The sequence below is a fragment of the Vipera berus genome (assembly GCF_964194415.1).
Source record: "Vipera berus genome assembly, chromosome: 2".
NCBI classification, from domain to species: domain Eukaryota; kingdom Metazoa; phylum Chordata; class Lepidosauria; order Squamata; family Viperidae; genus Vipera; species Vipera berus.
The window spans coordinates 16,686,555-16,710,325 of record NC_138203.1 but is presented as its reverse complement, the minus strand read 5'-3'; positions in this window follow the sequence as shown (position 1 = coordinate 16,710,325).

Sequence of the window (23,771 nt, the reverse complement as noted above, 5' to 3'; positions counted from 1 at the left end):
TATGTTTCAAAGCCGAAGAGCCAGCGTTTGTCCAAGGACATCTCCGTGGTCATGTGGCCGGCATGACTAGACACCAAAGGTGCACGGAACTCTGCTACCTTCCCATTGTAGTGGTCCCTATTTTTCTACTTGCATTTTTACGTGCTTTCGAACTGCTAGGTTGGCAGAAGCTGGGACGAGTAACAGGCACTCAATCTGTTACACGGCACTCGGGATTCGACCCACCAAACTGCCGACCTTCTGATCGACAAGCTCAGCATCCTAACCCACTGAGCCACCGCGTCCCTAACTTAATACATGCACATGTAAAAAAGCACCGTACATCCAATGATAATTTAATTTTAGGATTTTATGACTAATTTCAAAAGTCAACCTCAGTAGTGGGCAGCAATGGGTTAAGTATAAAGGAAAAGGTTTCCCTGTTCAGTCATGTCCCACTTTAGGGTGCAGGGTTCATCTCCATTTTTTGGGCAAGGGAGCCAGAAGACAATTTCTGTGGTCTTGTGGCTAGCATGGCTACACACCAAAGGAACATGGAACGCTGTTACTGTCCCACCAAAGTGCTATCTATTAATTAACTATTAATCTACTTGCTGTTAACCTTCATACAAATTTGGCTGCAGCCATCTTCACTTCATTTTCGGTTGCCACAGTGATGTATTCTCTTAGCTTAGATATAACAATAAACTGTTCTGTGGGAACCAAGGTCAAGGTGCCTAAGTTTTGGTGGGCTAAAGCTACCGTTAGAAAGCCCGCCAAAGTAGTTAATTGGGGATTGTGATTTATGATATACTGCAGGGGTGGGGAGTTCAACTTTTTACTTTGTAACCTTGGGGGGGGGGGAATTTCAGTCTTGGTTTCACCTTTGTTTATGCCGATACTATGTAGCCAATAAATGTGCTCTTTGAGGAAAGCAATTGCCTCGGAGTTCTTTTCTACTGGTCTCACCTATTGGAACCATGACATTTGCACTTGTATGCTTTTGAACTGCTAGGTATTAAGTAGGGGCATGTAAAATATAATGGAATTCTCCAATCCTAGAATGGACTATTCCAACCTTGGATTCAATCAATCTGAGTGTTCCGCAAAGGTACGGATTGGTTCATTTGGAGATCTGGCCACTTTTGTTAACATAGATAATCCTCAACATACGACCATAAATGGGACCAGAATTTTAATTGCTAAGACATTTGTTAAGTGAGTCAAGTCTGATTTTATGACCTATTTTGCCATCATTGTTAATGGAATCATTGCAGCTGCTAAATAATCATTGCAGCTGTTAAGTGAATATATGGCTTTCCCCTTTGACTGTGCTCTTCGGAAGCTAGCTGGGAAATTTGGAAATGATGATCACACAAAAGTAACTAACTTTTTTCAGTGTCATTGTAACTTTGAAAGGTTGGCAAACAAATGGTTGTAAACTGAGCACTTCCTGTACTTGGAATGTAGTAATTTATTCCAAAGTCAGAACAGTTTATTTTGGGGTAAAAATACTCAATGCTGGGACATTTTGCCTGCCTATGTTGTTTTGACACAAATAAAGCATTTTTAAACCACATCAAGGAGATAACTGCAATGGCAGACTATCACTGTAAACCAGGATTTGGCAAAAACACTCCAGGTATGAGCACCAAAATACTAAATACTAACAAGGGTGAAACTCTTGCAAAATCTTTTGCAAACATGGTGTGGTTTTGGCAATGCACGGAATCTCATGCATTCACACATGGTATCTTGAAAACCTGGATGTTTTCATTTGAGATTTGCAAAATTTGCCTGCTCTTGCTATTAAAAATAGTTTATATTTAAATTGGGCGTTCCACAGAGATGATCATGCGTTGGGAGTGATTCTAGTTCAGGGGTCTTCAAACCTGGCCCTTTTATGACTAGTGGACTTCAACTCCCAGAATTCCTCAGCCAGACAGGCTGGCTGAGGAATTCTGAGAGTTGAAGTCCACAAGTCATAAAAGGGCCAAGTCTGAAGACCCCTGCTCTAGGTGATGATCTCTGCTGTAAACCAGAGGGAACAAATGGTGTTTGGAGATGATAACCATACTGGCGTCTCAAAACATCCAGCTGTAAAAGCTCAGGCACATTTTAAATTTTGCTTTAAAAAATCCTTGTTTCAAACTAATCATAATCCATCTTAAACATGAAGGTCAGTCTAATGCTAAATCAAAATACTGTAGAAGCAAAAATAGCTGGTAGGGAAGAAATATGAACAATCAGTTTATCTAGTCTCTCTTTCTCTTTTATCTTTATAAATTGCAGCTTATTGTGCTCTGAAAGCACCTACTGTGGTAAACAAGTTGCTAGTGATTCAGTGTAATTTTAAATTGGCTTGGCAAGATTATTTGAGCAACCTACCGTACTTATATCTGAGTTATAAACATCTGAATATCATAGGCAAAATGAAGGGTTGGAATGGAATGAACAGTGTACATGCCAGGTGACTCAAAAATCTTATTAACTGCAAATTATGAGGCTCAATTTATCCATCACTCCTTCTTGCTTTATCCAAATTTTCCATTACAATATCTAAGAACAAAAATATTTCCTCCAATATTTTTTGCCTTTTTATTGAATGTGCTCTCCCTACATTAGGTATACTGACAAAACCAATTGGCAATCTTGAAAAACTGAAAAAAAGACTTCAGTCCGTTTGCAATGCTGCAGTGGGTATGTAACTCACTCTTTCCAATTATTATTGCAAAACAGAGATTATCATAGTTACATTTACTGAAGGATGATCTCAGTATAAATGCCAAAAAGATAAAATAACCCATCAAATAAAATCCTTTTATATACCCACATGCTAGTCATTTGCATGTGTGTGTATTAAGGCTGTGCAGTAGTTTAGATCCAATTCCAAAAATTGTAGCAACGGCTGCAAAGGGGACCCATCTGAGCCCAACTCATTTAAAGAGTTTGAGACACATATACTATTTTGATGAATCACTTTTTCTGAATCAAATCCAAAACACCGTACAGGTAGTCCTTGACTTACAACAGTTTGTTTAGTGACCTTTCAAACTTGCAACGTCACTGGAAAAAGTGGCTTATGACTATTTTCACACTTATGACTGTTGCAGCATCCTCCATGGATCATGTGATCAAAATTCAAATGCTTGGCAACTGACTCGTATTTATGACAGTTACAAAGTTCCAGGGTCATGTGATCATCTTTTGCGCTCCTCTGACAAACAAAGTCAATGTGGAAACCAGATTCACTTAACAATCTTGTTACTAACTGAGTCTTTCGGGAGAAGGGCGGTATACAAATTTAATAAAATAAATAAAAATAAATAAAATAAATAATTTAAGATCTACAGTTCGTTTAGTGACCTTTCAAAGTTGCAACATCACAGAAAAAATGTGACTTATGTCCATTTTTCATACTTACAACTGTTGTAGCATCCCCATGGTCACATGATAAAAATTTGGACATTTGCAACTGGTATGCATTTGTGACAGTTGCAGTATCCCAGGGTCATGTGGCCACCTTCTGTGACCATCTAACAAGCAAAGTAAATGGGAAAGCCAGATTCACTTTATAACAGTGTTACTAACATAACAACTGCAGTGATTCACTTATCAACTGTGGTAAGAAAGGCTGTAAAATAGGGCAAAACACTTGACAAGTGTCTCACTTAGCAACAGAAATGTTGGGCTGAATTGTGATTGTACATTGAGTACTAACTGTACAATGCCCAGATACCTTTGGATACTAATCCTTCCATCCAAAATACTATTAACCAATATAGAATCAAATGATGTTAAGATCCAAAGTCACCAGAGATGGGAATCAGTGAACTCTTATCATTGGTTGCAAGACATGACCTTTCACTCCCCACTTTCACAGTTAAAAAAAATAAAGTGGAGGGAAGAAATCTGCTTTACTTAATGAATTCACATATTCATTGAATAAATCTTTAAATGAATTAATCTGATTAAACTGGAGGAGCCGTGATGGAGCAGTGGTTAGAATGTAGTATTGCAGGCTAACTCTGCCGACTGCCAGCAGTTCGATCCTCACCAGATCAAGGTTGACTCAGCCTTCCATCCTTCTGAGGTTGGTGAAAAGAGGACCCAGATTGTTGGGGGCAATAGGCTGAATTTGTAAATTGATTAGTGCTGTAAAACTGCGGTCGCCAACCTTTCTGCCTTGGCACCCAGTGGGAACGAGAGGGGGTAGTTCCCCCCCCCGAGTGGCAGGACCTTTGCATGCAAGGGGAGCTTTGCATGCAAGGGCAAGCTGGCAACACAAGTGGCTACCGCTTGCATGAGGGGAGTTTGCATGCCACTTGAGCAGCCTGGTTTCAAATAGGCCGTGGCCCGGTAGTGGGCTATGGCCTGGAAGTTGGGGACCCCTGCTGTAAAGCACTATGTAGCAGTATATAAGTCTAAGTGCTACTGCTGTTGCTGAATAGACAAGAGTCCAATCCCTACCAAGTTCAACCAATCCTTGTCTCTCAAGTTACTTCATGACCATGGAAGATCTCACACCTCACCAATGTACTGTGACTACATACAAGGAATGTGGGAAATATTTTCCCAAACAGAATTTCCAAGCAATTGCATCAATACACTGGTAGTCCTTGATTAAAGACCACAACTGAGCCTAAGATTTCTGTTGCTGAGACATTTAAGCAAGTTTTGCCCCATTTTACAATCATTCTTGCCACATTTGTTAAGTAAATCAGTGCAGTTGTTAACTTAGTAACACGGTTGTCAGGGTTGTCACTTTGCTTGTCAGAAGGTGTTGTGATTCAGGGTCAGCCTGTGGGTTCGGCAGTTGGGTCGGACGACTCAGAGGAGGAGGAGGGGGGTGTTGAAGACCTTGCTGAGGGGGTTGAAGATCTTGCTGATGAGAGCCCTCAGCCAGGCCCCTCCCACTTGGTCACCACGGAGACCCAGCTGTGTGAGCCTGACAGCGTGGATGAAGATGACCCACAGCTGGCCCTGTTCAAGGATGCCTGACGCAGGAGGCAGTCAATTAGGAGTAAACAGAGGAAGGCAATGGGGCTTCTCGGAAGGAGGCAGAGAGAAGCCATGCCCTGAACTCTATATAAGGGGAATGTCTGGGAGGGCTGGTTTGCTGAAGGCAACCGCTCGGATAGTTCCTGTTTCTTAAAGCTCCTGTTTCTTGGTTTGTCTTGTTCTGTTTGTTTTTGTAGTAATAAATTTGGCAGGCGTAATTCCAGCCTCTTGCCTTCTTGTAAAAGGGGTTGTCCCTGCCTTTTCTGCAGGGCCGGTAGCAGGCTGGTACAGAACAGTAGGTCACAAAAAGTGGATCACAAGGCCCCAGGACACTGCAACCATAATAAATATGACCCAGTGGCCAAGTGTCTGAATTTTGATCACATGACCATGGGGATGCTACAATGGCCCAAGTATAAAAAAAAAAACATTTGTAAGTCACTTTTTTCAATGGGGTTGTAACTTTGAACAGTCACTAAATGAACTGCTGTAAGTCAAGAACTATCTGTATTCAATCAAACATGGAGAAGTAAATAATTGCTTTTTTTTCTCTCATAAAAACAATATTGTCTGAAATGCATTAGCATTGTACAGATCTAGTTCTACAATTCTTCCTCAATTATTTCTTTTACAACTTGCTGTGGAAAAGATGGAAGCTTTGTCACATTTGGCAAATGAGAGTTGCTTAGGCAACAGGCCTTAAGCAACCTTGTTTGCTTTGTAGTCCCATCCTCTCCATGTGGAAATATGCTCTTGTTAACTGCAGTGGAATTGATCTCAAGGTAAGAAATCGTGGGAGATCAGTATAGGATGGCTTCTTATCTTGTTCATTAAGCCCTACGAGACCTTTCTTACATTGTCCTTAGACAGGACCACGCAGTCTAGTTTCCTGGCCTCAGTAAAACCATTTCTATGCAAGATTTTATTGTACGATTGCCCTGCTTGCTTTATGGAATTTTTGAGGATCCTGATAATATGGCAGTAACTTTGTAATCGCCCAACATTTTCCTACTATTGCACCCATCTTCTGCAACAATTGTTTTAAAATTGCTGGTGAAAAGGGCAAGAAACAACCAGCAATGCAAGCTCTGACTTGAAAATAAGCAACTGGAATGGAGTGAGAATTGTTTCTTCTTTCTATTGCGATATTCAACTGCAAACAGTGGACACCTCTGGGGGACTTTGTGCCACGTCACAATTCCAAAATAGTTTTTGTTTTGTTTTACATCAAACAGATATTCAATTAAAAACAGCTGATACTTCAGAAGATCTTACAAAGGACTACAGAGATTATGTGGCTATCTCACAACATTTCAAAAGATTTTTTTTAAAAAAATTGAAACAGATTTGTCTTAATTTAGATCAGACATGTCAAATTTGAAGGGCCTTGGTGGAGCAGTGGGCTAATGCCTCCTTAAGTAACACCAGCTGCCTGCAATTAGTGCAGGTTCGCATCCCACCAGGCTCAAGGTTGACTCAGCCTTCCATCCTTCCGAGGTAGGTAAAATGAGGACCCAGATTGTTGGGGGCAATAAGCTGACTTTGTAATAATGCCGCTTGGAGTGTGTGTGAAAAGCCCTAATAAGCAGGCATATACATAGAATGAAGGCTACTGCTAAGTTTGTAAGCCGCCCTGAGTCTTCGGAGAAGGGCGGGATATATAAATGGAATTAAAATAAAAAAAATAAAATAAACTTGCGACGTCATGTGACATCGTGCAATGTATCGGAACGGTTTTGCCATTGCCAGCAATGGGGTGGGCGCGGCTTCCGGATGACGCATCCAGCCCGCAGACCGGCAATTTGACACCCGATTTAGATCCTCAGTGGACACCATGTTTTTTCACCAGGAAAGTCTCATGTCTTCTGCAAGCAAGTACCGTATATACTTGAGTATAAGCCGACTCGAGTATAAGCCGAGACCCCCAATTTCACCCCCAAAAACTGGGAAAAGTTGTTGACTCGAGTATAAGCCGATCCGCCGTTCTGCAAGCCTCCGCCGCCAGCAGAGGCTCGATCCGCCATTTTGCAAGCCTGAATACACAGGAATACCCTGTGTGGCCGCGGCTCTCGGGGAAGCCCTGGCTGTCCGCTTCCTCGCTCCACGCTGCCATTCAGGGCCCGCGCGTTCCCCGGGCAAATCGCGGCGCCCAGCAGGCGAGGAAACACGCCCGCTCCAGTCGCCCCCCCTTCCCTCAGGAGACGCGAAGCAAGTGACCGCCCGGAGCTTACCGAGGACTTGCGCGCGGCCGAGGCTTCGGTGCTTCCAGGATCGCGCGCACCTCTCCCAAGCCGCCGCCGTCCGGAGACCTGCCGAAGTTTGGGGAGGTTTGGGGAGGTGCGCGCGCGCCTCCCCAAACCTCCCCAAACGTCGGCAGGTCTCCGTTCCTCCGCGCAGACCTGCCGACGTTTGGGGAGGTTTGGGCGCCTCCCCAAACCTCCCCAAACGTCGGCAGGTCTCCGTTCCTCCTGCCGACGTTTGGGGAGGTTTGGGCGCCTCCCTAAACCTCCCCAAACGTCGGCAGGTCTCCGTTCCTCCGCGCAGACCTGCCGACGTTTGGGGAGGTTTGGGCGCCTCCCCAAACCTCCCCAGGTCTCCGTTCCTCCGCGCAGACCTGCCGACGTTTGGGGAGGTTTGGGCGCCTCCCCAAACCTCCCCAAACGTCGGCAGGTCTGCGCGGAGGAACGGAGACCTGGGGAGGTTTGGGGAGGTGCCCAAACCTCCCCAAACGTCGGCAGGAGGAACGGAGACCTGCCGACGTTTGGGGAGGTTTGGGGAGGCGCCCAAACCTCCCCAAACGTCGGCAGGTCTGCGCGGAGGAACGGAGACCTGGGGAGGTTTGGGGAGGCGCCCAAACCTCCCCAAACGTCGGCAGGAGGAACGGAGACCTGCCGACGTTTGGGGAGGTTTGGGGAGGCGCCCAAACCTCCCCAAACGTCGGCAGGAGGAACGGAGACCTGCCGACGTTTGGGGAGGTTTGGGGAGGCGCCCAAACCTCCCCAAACGTCGGCAGGTCTCCGTTCCTCCGCGCCCTGCCTGCCTGCTTCTTTCCGCTGCGGAAAGAAGCAGGCAGGCAGGGCGCGGAGGAACGGAGACCTGCCGACGTTTGGGGAGGTTTGGGGAGGTGCGCACGCACCTCCCCAAACCTCCCCAAACTTCGGCAGGTCTCGGACGGCGGTGGCTTGGGAGAGGTGCGCGCGATCCCGGAAGCACCAAAGCCTCGGCCACGCACAAGTCCTCGGTAAGTTTTTTTGTTGACTGGAGTATAAGCCGAAGTGGAATTTTTCAGCCCAAAAAGTGGGCTGAAAAATTCGGCTTATACTCAAGTATATACGGTATTTATCCTCGGTCTAGCATTCTCTGAGCTTACAAAATTGGAAATATGCCACAGAACAGAGCAATACATCTTACTCAAAGTAAGCAGGATCTACTTATATTCTCGGTTGCTTCAAAGCACAATAGGGTCAGACTGCAACTACACACAGACACAGACACAGACACACATTTTAAGTATCCTTTAAAATGAACACAAAGGTCAACTTCAACCTGTGTTTTTCTCTTTTTTCCTTGAAGCAGAGTTTGAAAAAAAGAAATCCGGGATTTCCTTCATGTACTATCCAGAGTGCCAATGTGCTCCCTGTGACCACTCCTAGTGTCTACCAGTCTCCCTGCCCACCTGCCTTTTTAATCTTTTTTTCAAATTAAATTCATGTTTTTAAATAAACGGCAGGCCAGCATACTCAATAGACCTGTATGATCCTCTAGGTGCCTTATTTACAATGCCCTCTGAGCCCATGATATTAAAATATTTTTAGAAAACAAAGATGGTTTCTTTTGGAAGAGTGCCCTCCTGACCAGAAGCCGAGACAGCATCTCGCTCCAGAGGGCATGACAGAGTAGCGGGTGGCTTTCTGGTAAACTGCTGTGATCAGAAAAAGTCAAGTTATACAGTCTTTTTTTAAAAAATCCCATTTATATCCCACCCTTCTCCGAAGACTCAGGGCGGCTTACAATTTAAAGCACAAATCAATGTGCTTAGCAATAGCCTTCATTCTATATATATGCCTGCTTTATTAGGGCTTTCGCCCCCCCCCAAGCAGCATTATTACAAAGTCAGCTTATTGCCCCCAACAATCTGGGTCCTCATTTTACCTACCTCGGAAGGATGGAAGGCTGAGTCAACCTTGAGCCTGGGGGGACTCGAACCTGCACTAATTGCAGGCAGCTGGTGTTACTTAAGGAGGCATTAGCCCACTGCTCCACCAAGGCTCTTTTATTTATTGCAATAAATAAAAATATATCCATTCTCCCAGGTTACTGTGTGGCAGACTTCAAAATGGTAATTTTGGAAAAATTTAGACTCTAATAGGGCCACTCGGTGGATGGTTGCTGAACTGCAAAATGTTTAAGGCAGTTTCAAAACACTGCAAGGGCCACAATGGATTTTTTTTTTGTACATGCTACAATTGCTAATTGATAATGTACTTGTAATCTATCTCACACATAACCTGTATCTGAATCGCCAACCTGTTTTCTCCTTCCCTTCCTCACAGTTCTGCCCAATGTAAATCCTAAATCTGGCTCAGCGCTCTGTACATCTGAGCTGCACGTCTGCCTTTTAATAAAATGTGTTAGTCAGAAAAAGAACCCAGACTCCTGGGTGGTTTGGGGTTTTTTTTTGGTAACTAGCAAAGGACCCAGACAGTGGGATTCATAAAGCATATGTTACTGCATAGACTGTTGGGGATACAAAATTCAGGTTTACATGGATTTATGGCTTTATTATAAATGTTATGAAAATCAGGTTGTCTTACTTATATACAACCATTTGCCAAGTTTCATTTTTAACTTGAAAGAAAGGGGTGCTAATGAACACATACTAAGGATACATCTAGCATTGCCATGGCAGCTCAGGTTGGCCAATATACTTAATAATAGATGCCACTCTAGCTTAAGACGTTGTAAGATCCTGCAATGCAGTACTAATGCACGCATCTTGGTTTATTCTTATTTAATGCTTTCAACTAGGGATCTTCACAGGAGAGTACTGTATATGTTCCAACAATACATGAAATGCTACAGAAATGGAATTGTTTTATTTGAAAGAGAAGATTAGAAAAAAATGCATCTGGACAGGCAGTTGAATTTAGATAACACACTAAACTAGAATAAGGTTTGTTTATTTATTCATTTATTTTTTAAAAAATCAACAGGGGTATCTAATCTGCTTTAATTTTCAAGGGGGTTAAATTAATCAACTGTGATTTAGTAGTAACATGGAAAGATTTCTGTGAGGGATACTTAGAAATTTAGAAATCAACATTAAGCAGGAGCTTGGATTTAATGCCCTAAATCAGGGGTGTCAAACTCAATTTCATTGAGGGCCGCATCAGCATTGCGGTTGCCCTCAGGGGGCCGGGTGGGTATGGCCAGGGTGGGCATAGCCTACTGGGTGGGCGTGGCCAGAGTGCGTATGGCCTACTGGGTGGGCATGGCCAGCTCTACATCGTTCACATCAAGGGTGCCTATGGGGGCCCAGGCAGGAGTGGGACAGATCTGAGGGTCTCTGGCAGAAGGAGGGTCTCTGGGCCAGGGCCAAGGCAGTGGGGGCCGTTCCCTCACTGTTTCCAGGATGGCTTTACGGGCCGCATGAAACCACTTTGCGGGCCGGATCCGCCCCCCCCAGGCCTTGTGTTTGACATGTCTGCCCTAAATAGTCTGTTCCAACTCTAGGGATTTGATCATCATTTGCAACCTTTTTATGTATTGTTTCCCATAGCATATTGAGGCAGTATACACCATCAGTTTTGTGAACAGCAGGATACACTTCATGTAAATGTGGTTCATAATTACTTTCATATCAGCTAATACATCACACCTTAACTAGATGTCTAAGGCTGTCTTTGCAATACAAATCTTAGGCAATAACCACAAGGTTTAGGTTTGAACACTAGAATCATAATATTGGAAGGAGTCACCCTTTTGTTCGGGGAGAAATTCAAATGAAAGCATCTGTGACAGATGGCTGTCCAGCTCCTTCTTTAAAAAAATGTCCCCATAGAAAGAAGCCCATCAACTCCCTCAACCATTAGTTCCACTGTCAACCTGCTCTTACCATTCTTGGAAGTTTTTCTTAACATTTAACATTTCACTGAATAAATCTCATCTCTAATTCAGGATTTTCCAATGTTGGTGTCTGTAAGATGTGTAGACTTCAACTTCCAGAGTTCCCCAACCAGCATGGGGAAATTCCGAGAGTTGAAGTCCACATGTCTTAGAGTTGCCAACATTGGGAAACCCTGCTCTAACTGAACTTGTGTCTTGGACCAGGGCTTTTCAACCAGAGGTATGGGTACCACCTGTGGTACATTGGCACCTGGCAGGTGGTACGCAACCATCCTAGAAAAGTGGTAGCGGGGGAGGGGAATGAGCTGAACCGGTGGCAGCACCGCACAAACCTGAGGGAGAAAAGGCTGGAGCTGCAGGGCTGTCAGGGCTCAGCAGAAGCGCCAGGATCAGTGCCGCTTTCCAGCTGATTGGCGCTTCTTCGAGGCTGTCAGGGCTCAGCAGAAGCACCAGGATCAGTGCCAGGCTCCCAGTGCTTCTGCTGAGCCCAGAAGAAGCCCCGATCAGCTGGAATGTTGCAGCATCTCCAGGCTCTTGTGATTTACATTCAGATGCTTGGCAACTGATTCATATTTATCATGGTCACAGTGTCCCAGGGTCATGTGAAGTGACCAAAACCTGCTGCAACCACCCAGCAGATGGGGGAATAAAAACCAAAACCCCCCTCCCCCCCACACCCCTGCTGCCAATCCTCAACAAAAATGCTCACAACAATGAAAACCTTGGACAGGAGGAAGAGTGCCGCCGGGCGGGCAGGCAGGTGTCTTGCTCGGCTGTGGCTTGGGGGGCACTTTTTTCAGTGCTATTGTAACTTCGAACAGTCAATAAGCGAACTGTTGTAAGTCAAGGACTACCTGTACTTCATCACATTTTCCCCTTTTTTTTGGTCATTAAGTTTTTGACACCTTGCAAGGCGACTGGTGGTACTCGGATGTTGCCATATCCTAAAAGTGGTACAATGGGTGAAAAGGTTGAAAAGCCCTGTCTTGGACTATGGAACAATAGAAGGGTTTTTTTGTTTAAGTATAAAGATGGCTTTGTTCTATACAACACTCCTTCAGGATCTTGAAAAGTGATTTGCACATTTGAAAGTAATGCCTCCCTCCCTTAATCTAAAGGCAATTTGAAATGCAGGGGACACGTAGCTGCCAAAGTTTCATCCTTGACACCCTCATCATAACAGTAACAGTATTATAATTAAAGCACAAACCAGCAGAAGTTGAAACTAAACAAATGCTTATTTAATGAAAAAGATAAAAGCAAACTTAAGTAGCATTTTCCCTTTTCCTCTTCAATGTCTTCTCTCCAGTTACTGGAGCTTATAAAATATTTGTTCAAGTATTGTGATTAGAGAACTCACTTTCCCAATAAGCCCTGTAGGCAAAGTTGTTAAGGACTGAAGTGAGGAGTCTTAAAAGGGGCTGTGTCTTATTCAGTCAAAATAACCAGGAATTTTCAACTGTATACAGATACCCCTCAACTTAGAACCATTTGTTTAGTGACCATTAGCAGTTACAATGGCAGTGACAAATGACTGTTTTTCACACTTACGACCATTGCAGCACCCCTATGGTCATGTGATCCAAAATTTGGATGCTTGGGAACTGACTCATATTTATGACGGTTGCAGAGTCCAGGGATCATGTGATCACCTTTTGCGACCTTCTGACAAGCAAAGTCAATGGGGAAGCCAAATTCACTTAACAACCATGCTAGTAACTTAACAATTGCAGTGACTCACTTAACTGCGGCAAAAGAGGTCGTAAAACGGGGCAAAGCCCACTTAGCAATTGTCCTGCTAGCAACAGAAATTTTGGGATCGATTGTGGTTGTAAATCGAGGACTACCTGTAGAGGCAAACCATAGGTGGGAAAAGACTCCAAATGTAATTTGACTATTGGTACTAATCAAGGGGCTCAGTGATGGGTCAGTGGTTAAAGACTTGAGCTTGTCCAGGTTCGAGACGCAAGGTGTGAGTGAGTTCCTGTTACTTGTCCCATCTCCTGCCCAATTAGCAGTTCAGAAGCATGCAAATGCAAGTAGATTAACAGGTACCACTTCAGTGGAAAGGTAACAGCGTTCCATGCGCCTTTGGCGTATAGCCCTGCCGGCCATGTGACAGGAAAATTTCTTTGTATAATGTTGACTCCCTTAGCCAAGAAACAGAGATGAGCACTATGCCCTAGTTCAGGGGTGTCAAACTCAATTTCATTGAGGGCCGCATCAGCATTGCGGTTGCCCTCAAGGGGCCGGGTGGGTATGGCCAGGGTGGGCGTGGCCTACTGGGTGGGCGTGGCTAGAGTGTGTATGGCCTACTGGGTGGGCGTGGCCAGCTCTACATCGTTGGCATCAAGGGTGCCTATGGGGGCCTGGGCAGGAGTGGGACAGATCTGAGGGTCTCTGGCAGGAGGAGGGTCTCTGGGCCTCGGCCAAGGCAGTGGGGGCCGTTCCCTCACTGTTTCCAGGATGGCTTCGCGGGCCACATGAAACCACTTCGCGGGCCGGATCCGGCCCCCGGGCCTTGTGTTTGACATGTCTACCCTAGTTGGACACGACTGGACAGAGGAAACCTTTACCTTTTTACTCATACACCAAGCTGCACAACCAATATTAACTTAAGTCATAATTTGTTTAACCTTGGCTTATTAAATAATTCACAGGCACCAGTAAGCCATATATCGTGATTTACAAGTATATTGGCCAGATTCACACCCTGAATGTTAAGCAAAAACCAAACTAATCACAATATTACTTATTGCAGCTGATTAATATTTGGCTTCCTTTCCTTTCTATGCTGTATTTCTCTCCAGTCTTGTGTTTTCAGCTACGGTCTCCTTCCTCATCTGCTTGTCCCTTCACATCATACCTTTCTGCGTCCTATTTCCAACTGTTTCAGAGCAAACCAGTTGTTTTCCCCCACCCACAGCAACAGTGTTGATCGCTGACTATCCTTTGCATTTCTAAAAATAAAATGGAGGCATTAAATGCATCTATAAATAATGGCTTCTCGAAGCCATTCCCATTGATTAGAATGCTTCTGCCCTAGAAATAGCACGCACAATTCTGCTATTAAACTAGACACTGCAATGGTCATAAATATGAATCAGCTGCCAAGCATCTGCATTTTGACCATGGGGTTGCTGCAAAGGTCGTAACTGAAAAATGGTCATAAGTGCCTTTTTTCAGGGCCATTGCAACACTGAACGGTCACTCAATGAACCTTTGTAAGTCCAGGACTACCTGCCTTGTTTAATTCTGTACATTGCTTGGAAAGGAACTAAGAGAGGTGGCAGCACGAATATTTTACACAAACAAAATAAATTCACAAGATTTAATAAGGTTAAATCTCAATCTTGAGACTGTCATTCTAGTTCTTCTGTAATCTCATGTGTTGTGATAATTCCCAGAATTCCTACCTAGACGTCTAGAGACCATCCCACAGAGGAAAGGTGTTCCACAATGCTTACCTCGCTGTCCACTGTATTATAGATCAGGGGTCCCCAACCCCCAGGCCACAGACTGGTCGTGGTACGTGGCCTGTTGGGAACCAGGCTGCACAGCTGGAGGTGAGCAGCGGGTAAGTGAGCGAAAACGAAACCATCCCCCCTCCTCGATTCGTGGAGAAATCCTGTGATGTGCCTAAATGCAATCCTATCATCCCTTGTAGCCATGAGCAGAAGAAAGCCACAATCATCCCAGATTCCCTAAACGTGCGAACTCAGCTGTGATACAAAACAGCTGATGTAGACAGAAATAAAATGCAAGTATGGTGGAGAATGAAGGATTACATCATAACAGTAGCCATAGCTTGGATTACTTGAAAAGTTGAGAAGTGAGCTAGATGTGGCCAGATTATCAGTGATCATTAGCAAGACCACTCCGATACATCTTCGATATTCAGAACCATTAAAAAAAATAAAAAAAAATAAAATCACACGATGGAATGCCTCAGCAGATGGCAATGCCATAAGATCTTCTCTTGGTTTGGAAGGTAAGCAGAATTGGGTTGGGTGTACCTGGGCTGCAAGAGACTGGGAAAAGAAAAACAAGGAAAGCACTTCTGTCCTCTTGCCAAGAAAATTACAGGGTCTTCTAAGACCTGTCACCTTATAATAGAATCCTAGATAAAGGGCAGATCAACTCAATGGACAAATATTTTTATGGCTGCAAATATGAAAACATCTGCCAGGGTAGAGTCATATCACTAATTCTACTTTTATCTTTTTGCTTTTGTTTTATTCCAATATGATGATCTGTGATCACAGTAATATAATTTGAGTTGAGATTAGATACCAGGTTTACCTTAAAATTAGGCTTCTAACCTTTCCTTTAGGAGCTGGCAGGCTATAATATTAACAGCATTCTGAGTTCGATGGTCATTGGTTATAGCACTGTTCTTCTGTTAGCAAGAACAGGGGATCTCCACTGAATGCAACCTGCAATAGAAAACCCAAGTTTTCTCTCCCTGTTTGGATAGTAAGATCTGGGACGTGCTGCTTTGAAGAAACAAAAGGCAGACATGAGCTAAATCCATCTCCAGATTCTACATGCGCTGGGCCTCAAACCATGTTCCCAGTTTCTAAACATATTTTTCATATTAATTAAGAAACCACCATGCAGACTTCTAAACAATTTTTCTATTATCTGGATATCAACAACAAGCCTAGTCTTTCAAACAACTAAGTTGCCAATGTTATTCCAATCCTTCTAGGGTCTTGGAAAATCACTGTTACTAGAAAAATAAAAAGTTTTATACTTTAGTTTCAATTGCTAATATGAAAAGATTTACATCATGCCAATCTTCTGAGATCCAGTGAAACATTAAAATTAAGGAATAATAAGTAGCTCTGAGAATCTGGTAGCTAAATAAGTGCATACAAAGTGGGCAGGGAAAGTAAAAAAGTAAGATCATAAATAAATGATTTGTATCACCAAAATCATATAGTTCTATAGTACTGCTTCAGATTTTGTCCTGGTTTAACTCTTCCACTTGACATACTTATATTGCATAAATTTGTACTTGGGATTTTCTTTTCTCCCATGGAAACAGTAATCTATGGTAAGAGAGCAGCAAATGTTTTGTACATTCAAGTTTTCGCGTCTTATATCGGGCAGGCATTCCTGGACCAGCTGTTCAAAATCCTAAACGGAAATTGCAGGTTTTTTTTTATTTTTGGCCTTTAAAAATATACAGAAACTCATCTTGGCAGTATAATACAAGTGGTTTTCCATTGCTTTCTTTTAGGATGTTTTCTTGACTTTCCAGTCTAACGACAGTCCTGGATCTCCCCTTACTTGGAAGTACTAGCCAGGGCTTAAATTTCTAGATCAGTCAGTGTCAGCTAGATGTTGCCTCCTGGTTCAAAATTTTGCCTATTTGCCAAACTTAAGTTTGGCAGAGAGTCCTAATATCTCTCTCCTTTCTAGCTCTGTCAGCCACACCTTGAAAGTCAGGGAATGTTCTGGAATGGCCTGCAATGCCGTAGGAGAAGACACCAGTGGACAGAATTCGGAAGTGTATTTATTATCACCTTGAGTGCTTTGAAATGCTTTAGATCTGTAGTTAAGAAGACAAGACAAACCAAAAAACATTCTGTTGTGGTTTCCTTTTTCTTTATTTCCTTTGCTAAAGCAAACAGAGCAAAAGCCATAGACAATTTTTTTGTGTAAGAAGACAAGTCCTGGTAACTCCCCAAAAAAAGAAAAAAAAAAGAACCTGAAATATATAAAGACGTATGATGAATACATTCAAACCTGCTAAGACAAAGAAACATCCATGTCTATCTTCTACCTTTGATCACTGTATCATCCAGTGAAAAGGAAGGAAAAGTATTTCATTTCAGAAAAGGACATAAAACCTGCCTAAATTGGGCCTGCAGGCCAGATTCTCCCCATGCTGTCATTAAATTATTGTGCCTTGCTCAGAATCAGCTACTGGGAGAAGGCAAAAGGCCAGTCCTTATGCATCAATCTGCATTTTCTGCCTAAAAAAATGGCCTACATGGCTTTAAAAAAAAACACCCCTCCCCTAAATTTCTTCTCTACAATGTTTGTATAATTTAAATAGAAACAGCCGAAGAAACATAAACAGTATCTGTTCAGTTTTCTACTGTGATAGGAAAGAATTTCCAGCATGTTTGAATGAAAGGGGAAGAAAGCAACCTTTGCAGCAAGAAAGATCAAATGAAGGCAACATGCAAACAACCCGAAGCATGTATGGTGAAATACTACTTCCAAACCTAAGCTGACTGAAGAATATCGTCTCAAGACAAAGCACTGTTACTCACAACTTTAGAAAAGCCTACAATATGTAGGTGAACATCTGCCCCCACCCCCATGGATTGGAGCTGACCCTTAGAAAAAGCCTCACTGCAGAACAGCCATCTATTTTTCCCCACCACGTAACAGGGTCTGGTGGTTTCTAAGACAGACATCCACAGTTAAATACAGAGCTATTGTATATTGGTATTATTAAACACTAACACAAAGATGGTATCACAGCATCCTGGGCTCCTTCATGCAAGCTATTCAATGCCCTGTCAGAATTGAGAAGCACAGTACATTAAAACACCAGACCAAATATTTTCAGGCTTAACACATCACATGCAATTTTTCAATACACTACAATTTATTCCTTAAATACCTTATGTCATCTGCTGCAAAATCAGGAAATAAAGAGGTTCCTTAATGCTTGTGTCACCCTCTAAAGTAGCGAGTCCTGCCTGTCATCAGCTTCCATGGAACTTGCCCAATCAAAAGACTCCCAGGGCTTTTAAGATTGTCTACTTTATTCCGCTGGAATACAACAGACACCCTAAATATTAAACTCCATCAGAGCACATTTTCTTTCCCTCAACTGTTTGTCCTCTATCCTTAGTTATTATTTTCCATGACTGTACATTCATAATGCCAATTGTCAGCCACGACAGGGTGGATTGCTGTAACTTCACAATGCACATAAAATTCCAGGGTTACTGATGATTTCCTGTTTTAGGAAGTCACAGTTTCTAGCAAAATAACCACCGATGCAAACAAAAATAAAAGTCCTCCAATACCTTCTTTAAGAGCCTTTGTTCTTCCCTTTGCCATTTCATTACTGCTTCATCTTAGTTCCCACACCCTTTCCCTGGAGCCTCCAGCTTCAGCATAAGATGCAAAATGTCTGCTCTTTATCTAGGTATACTTTTCTTTTTTTTTAAGAGAAGGAAAGCGAATTTCATCCACAATCTAAGGCTGTGAAGCTTTGAGTTAGGAGGAGACATTGCTTACCAGCTGATGCACTGTCCATCCGGTTCCTATTTGAATGTCATTAATCTGAGAATATTGCAATTTAGCCTACTAGTAATCCACTGGAGTTCTGCAAACCTTTCGAAACAGATCCCCTCCTCTGGATTGCTAAAATGTTCGGCGCAAGATTATTTAATTAGCAAAATTCACAGGATGTCAGGAAGACGTACATATGCTAATTTGTATAAAATGTACAGTCTGTCTTAAAACCGTCTTTGACTTCCAGATCAAAGCAAGGTTATCTCATTTGAGCCAACAAAAAAAAAGAGAGAGAAGGGATAAGAAGTCATGTTGATAGGATGGAGGAAAAAGATGTTAAAAGTTTAATGATCAAGCAATTCAAAACAGCTCCCTGCTATATGGACCCCAATTTATGACTATCATACGGGGCCCTCTTCTTTTATGATTTAACAGTAGCAAGGAAATGTCTTCCTATAAGGTGTACCAAAAAAAAAGATTGATTGTGGTTAAGTCTTTATAAACAATAGTTCTAATCCTAGGTTATCTGAAATCAGTTTAATAGCATTTCCTCTCTTAACTCAGACTACGGGTTATTCTCTAGTCTAGTGTGTCTCGGTATGGAATCACACATTGTGTTCAGGCTTTGTTACAATGTTATGCCCATGCTCAGATTGTTACACCCTTAAGAAGCACTGCAGCTCACCTTGTGTATTTTGCCTTGTGACAATTTTTTAAATGCCAATGATGCCGATGAAGGTTGCACAAGCACAGCAAACCTGAAAGAGTTAAAGGCAGCCCTAATCAATAGGCCTGAAAGCAAAACAAGAGCATGCCTCTTAAAGCTTATTTTGCAAAGGCTTTCATGCGCAATTTTACAACACCACTGTTTTTTTGGCCTTTTGCACATACGCAGACACAGATTTCATTTTTTTCCCCACAAAAGAAATCCACAATACAACCACAGTTAAAAAAAGAAAGAGACAGACAGAGCAAAGTAGCAATCCTGAGCCACATGCATAAAAGGGAAATGCAATCCAACCCATTTTTATTTTGCTGTTTAAAAACAAAACAAGCACCAAGATATCAAAGTGTCCCACTTAGCAAAGGAAACAATTTTCTTTCTTTCTTCTTAATAAGGGTGATAAACTTCAGCCACGGTCCATTCTTTTATAGCATTACCACTATTATTTTCTAAAGGTATGAACCAGCCAAAGTTATCAGCCATTGCAAATAGGCACATACATACACAGAAACCTTTATGACTGTTATAGTAGCCACATACCAGAGCTGTGTGTCTAAAAGTGTGCATTCACATATTGTTAGGGGACGGTATCTGTTCTGCAAGATCCTCTGCTTTTGGTGCCATGAAGGGAGGGCGGGAGGAAGCCATCTCAATAACTGCATTGTGTTCAGGAGCTGAACTGCCTCAAACCAGTTTCAGCCGGTTCTGGTCACCCTACGTAGAAAGCTATGGCAACCCTCGCTGAGTTGCCAACAAATCCTGAAAACCAGAGTGGTTCAGTTGTTTTCGTCTCTGGTGTGAAGATAATTTTGGTTTGGTTTCTCCCCCCAGCCCATCCCCTGCAATTTCAATCACAGCCCCCTTACACTGAGAGAAAGAGAGACAGAAACATTTGACATTTTTAGCTTTTTCTCTTTGTCGCCCAGAACTTACCTTCCAAAACCTGGGTGAAAAGCTGTGTATGTCTTGAAGCTAACAAAGAGAGACTGCAGTTGTTGTTGTTGGTTGTTTTTTTTTAATGCTCACAGGATCTCCTTTGCTGCATGAAGGATACTCGGCCACAAGAGCAGGCAAACTCCCCCCCCCCACTTCCACTTCTGTTCCCCAAGAGAGGGAGATGCTTCAATTGAGTGACATACTTCCCTATGCACTCTCAACATTGGGGCATTTACAAGCTGGATTTCCATGTTTTCAGACCCCACATCTGTAGAACATTTGGAGTGGCTATAAAATAGTCCTTGCTCTTCACAAAGGGCTCATGGCCAACCTTGTCTATCCTCTTGCAAGTCACTAGTAACTTACATGTATCATAGCAACAGTTGTTACAACCACAAGGCCTTCTCTTCACCTACGCAAGACCCCTTCCTCACAAGATGTCCACCCTGTCATGCAAAAGTTCCATGTGCCTCATTGAGGTTCGTCTCTATATAATATTAGATAACATCAGCAAATGTTGTTTTTCTGCAATTTGAAGCAAGGTGCCATGAGAAGTTGACGCATCCTTCTGCACGCGGTGGCTAGGGACGCGGTGGCTCAGTGGGTTAGGACGCTGAGCTTGTCGATCAGAAGGTCGGCAGTTTGGCGGTTCAAATCCCGAGTGCCGCGTAACAGAGTGAGTACCTGTTACTCGTCCCAGCTTCTGCCAACCTAGCAGTTCGAAAGCACGTAAAAATGCAAGTAGAAAAATAGGGACCACTACGGTGGGAAGGTAACAGCGTTCCGTGCGCCTTTGGCGTCTAGTCATGCCAGCCACATGACCACGGAGACGTCCTCGGACAAACGCTGGCTCTTCGGCTTTGAAACGGAGATGAGCACCGGCCCCTAGAGTCGGAAACGACTAGCACGCATGTGCGGGGGAACCTTTACCTTTACCTTTACCTCTGCAATATTAAAATACAGATGCCCATAAGACACCATTTTCCAAGTTGGTGTTTTCTAGATGTGTTGGAACAGCAGCTTTCAAAATTCCCAGTCCTAACCATAATTCCTTCCTTGTGGAAGGAATTCCTTATCTCTGCCTGGCATCCTTAAGTTACGGCATTCATATTATCATTCAGAGATCTTCCTTCCTTCTTCTCCTTACCAAAATGGCTTCCAAATTCAAGCTTAACAGCAGTAAAGATTCCTTAATTTCTATAGACTAAAACCTCGTTTCCATAATTCAAACCCTCCTCAACGGCAGATTTTAAACTAGAAAAGAGTCTTATTCTGTTTGTCTCCTCCAAGAATTATGGATTACACATAATCATTCCGGGCAGCTTTCCAGTCATTTACTGGTTGTTGTTATGGGAATTTTGGCCCAGTGAATATGGGAAAAATATAGCTTCCAGCTACTCTCACCACCAATCATACTGATGGAACTGTTGTTTATTGTACTTCAATATCTTAAAAAACCAGAATTTCTCAATCCCTGACAATCGCTGCCATTCAACAGAAGAACAGAATCCGCCATTTTGATAAAAATTGCCTATCACCATCCAGTAGTTTCTGTCATCATTACACAAATGCTCCCTATGAGAATTTAAGTATAAATTACCATAAACTCTTACCCTTCACTTCTCAGTCATATTATAATGGCAGGACTGATTTGCTGGCTGTCTCTGTAAGAAGGATGCCAATGCAAGTACTAGTGGTTGGCTCCAACAGTACATCAATCAAATATATAGCTTTCCACCTCACATGGTGGTTCACCAGATGCATTCAGGAAGCCCACAAATAGGACCTCAACGGACCCCTCCTTTCCTATTGTGTGTCACATCTCTGGTCTCCACATCTCAGGAGTGATATTATGGAACTGAAGAAGATACAGAATAGGACAATCAAGATGATCAGGGGGCTTGAAGACAAGATAGAATGATTGAAGTTTGATTTAGAAAAAAGAAATACAAAGATTAAAATTAAGGTTTTTAAGATTATACATGTAAAGAAAGACTAAACTGGGGAAAATTTTCCCATCTCCCACAATACTAGAACTAGAGGCCACCCAATGAAGATAATTAGTAGATTTAAAAGTAATAAAAGGAAATATTTATTCATGTAGCATGTAATCAACTTATTAAATGACTACTGCAAGATCTGATGCTGGCCTTTATTTTATATACGTCAAATGAAGATTAGACATATTCTTAAAGAACAGTTCAGTCAATGTCCTCTGGCTCTGATGAATGGACGTAGGGCAGCTCAATTTTAAGTATTAGGTCCAGAGTAGCAACAATGGGAGAGGAAGGCTCCACTGATCTCCTATCTTTTCTTAGATACATTTGATAAACTACCACATCAAAAGGAATGATGGTTAGAAGGGTTTAAGCCTGATCTACAAGCTATTCTCACGTTCGTAAATATAATGCAGAGATCTGTCTCACAAGGAAGACCAGATTCACCTCATGCTAATCTCCTTCTGACTCTACATTTGGATTCAACCAACTCCTTCACAAGTTAAGTTCTGCCGCACAATAGTGATCAACCATAGAGGAACAATTCTGCAATGGCAATGATTCCACCAAACAACTGTGACATCAGACATACATTTCTCCATTATATTTTCCTTACGATTATCACTTTCTCAGCAAGCTGCACCTTTTTATGTACCACTGTCCTTCTGTTTCCTTGCAAATATCTCCACCTCACAAGTATACAGACATTGTTCTGAATAACCATAACCTCTGATCGACCTATAGATTAGTGGAAGCGTCCAGTCTTACAAGCAAAAGGACCAGTTTCAGCCTCTGTTATCTCCTGTTATGTGATGGTAAAGACCATTGTTATAAGAACTGGGAGATCGACAATCAGAACCGATAGTTTCCGGAACTTGTATTCTCCATGGGAACTGAAATTGGAGGACACCAGCTTGAAGACAACAGTATAAGAAGGGCTGGAGAGCATACTGAAAAGCTAGATGGACCAGTACAGTGGACTGGAATAATGCAATTATTTGAATATTTGCAAATATTCAGCTGCTGTTTGCAGAGCAACTTCTCCATGTTGGTGGTAGTAATGAATGGAAAAAACGCCCAACTTAGAATTATGCCAAATATGTGGCTCCCACATTATTGTTACCACCCCTATTATAGCTATCAACATGAAAAACAATCTTGTCACTGGCATTTGCATTGTTCACCATCTTTGCATTGTGCAGCCATAACCACCTAGAAATGAGGTTTTGGCATCACCCATTTACTACATTGTTATCTCATATTCTTATCCAAAGGGTTATGTCTAACAAACAGTTTCCCTTCAATAACTCAAATAAGCAGTGACAAATAAGGATTGGCTCAAACTCTTCTACCTAAGTGCATTTCAATCTCAATCGCTCCGTGTCAAGAGTGAGATTCTATCCACCCAAAAATATTCATTTCAAAATTCAGATGACTCAAAGTCAGACATGTAGAATCTTAATTCCTTTGTTTCCAGTCCTGTGGATAAGAGTATCTGGAAATAAAAGTTCATCATCACATTCACCAAGCAACTAATAAATGGGTCAAGACCACCCAATTCCCTTAAGCACCCAAGTCATAGTATCTCTTTGCTCATGCTTTGTCATGGGGAGGAGAGATAACATGACTCCCCAACCTGACACCCTCTAGATGCCTTATGATTATAATAGATATGTTCGGTTGGGCCTACAACAATGTAAAGACAATGTGACCTCTTCCATGTGGTCTTCCACATCTGATTT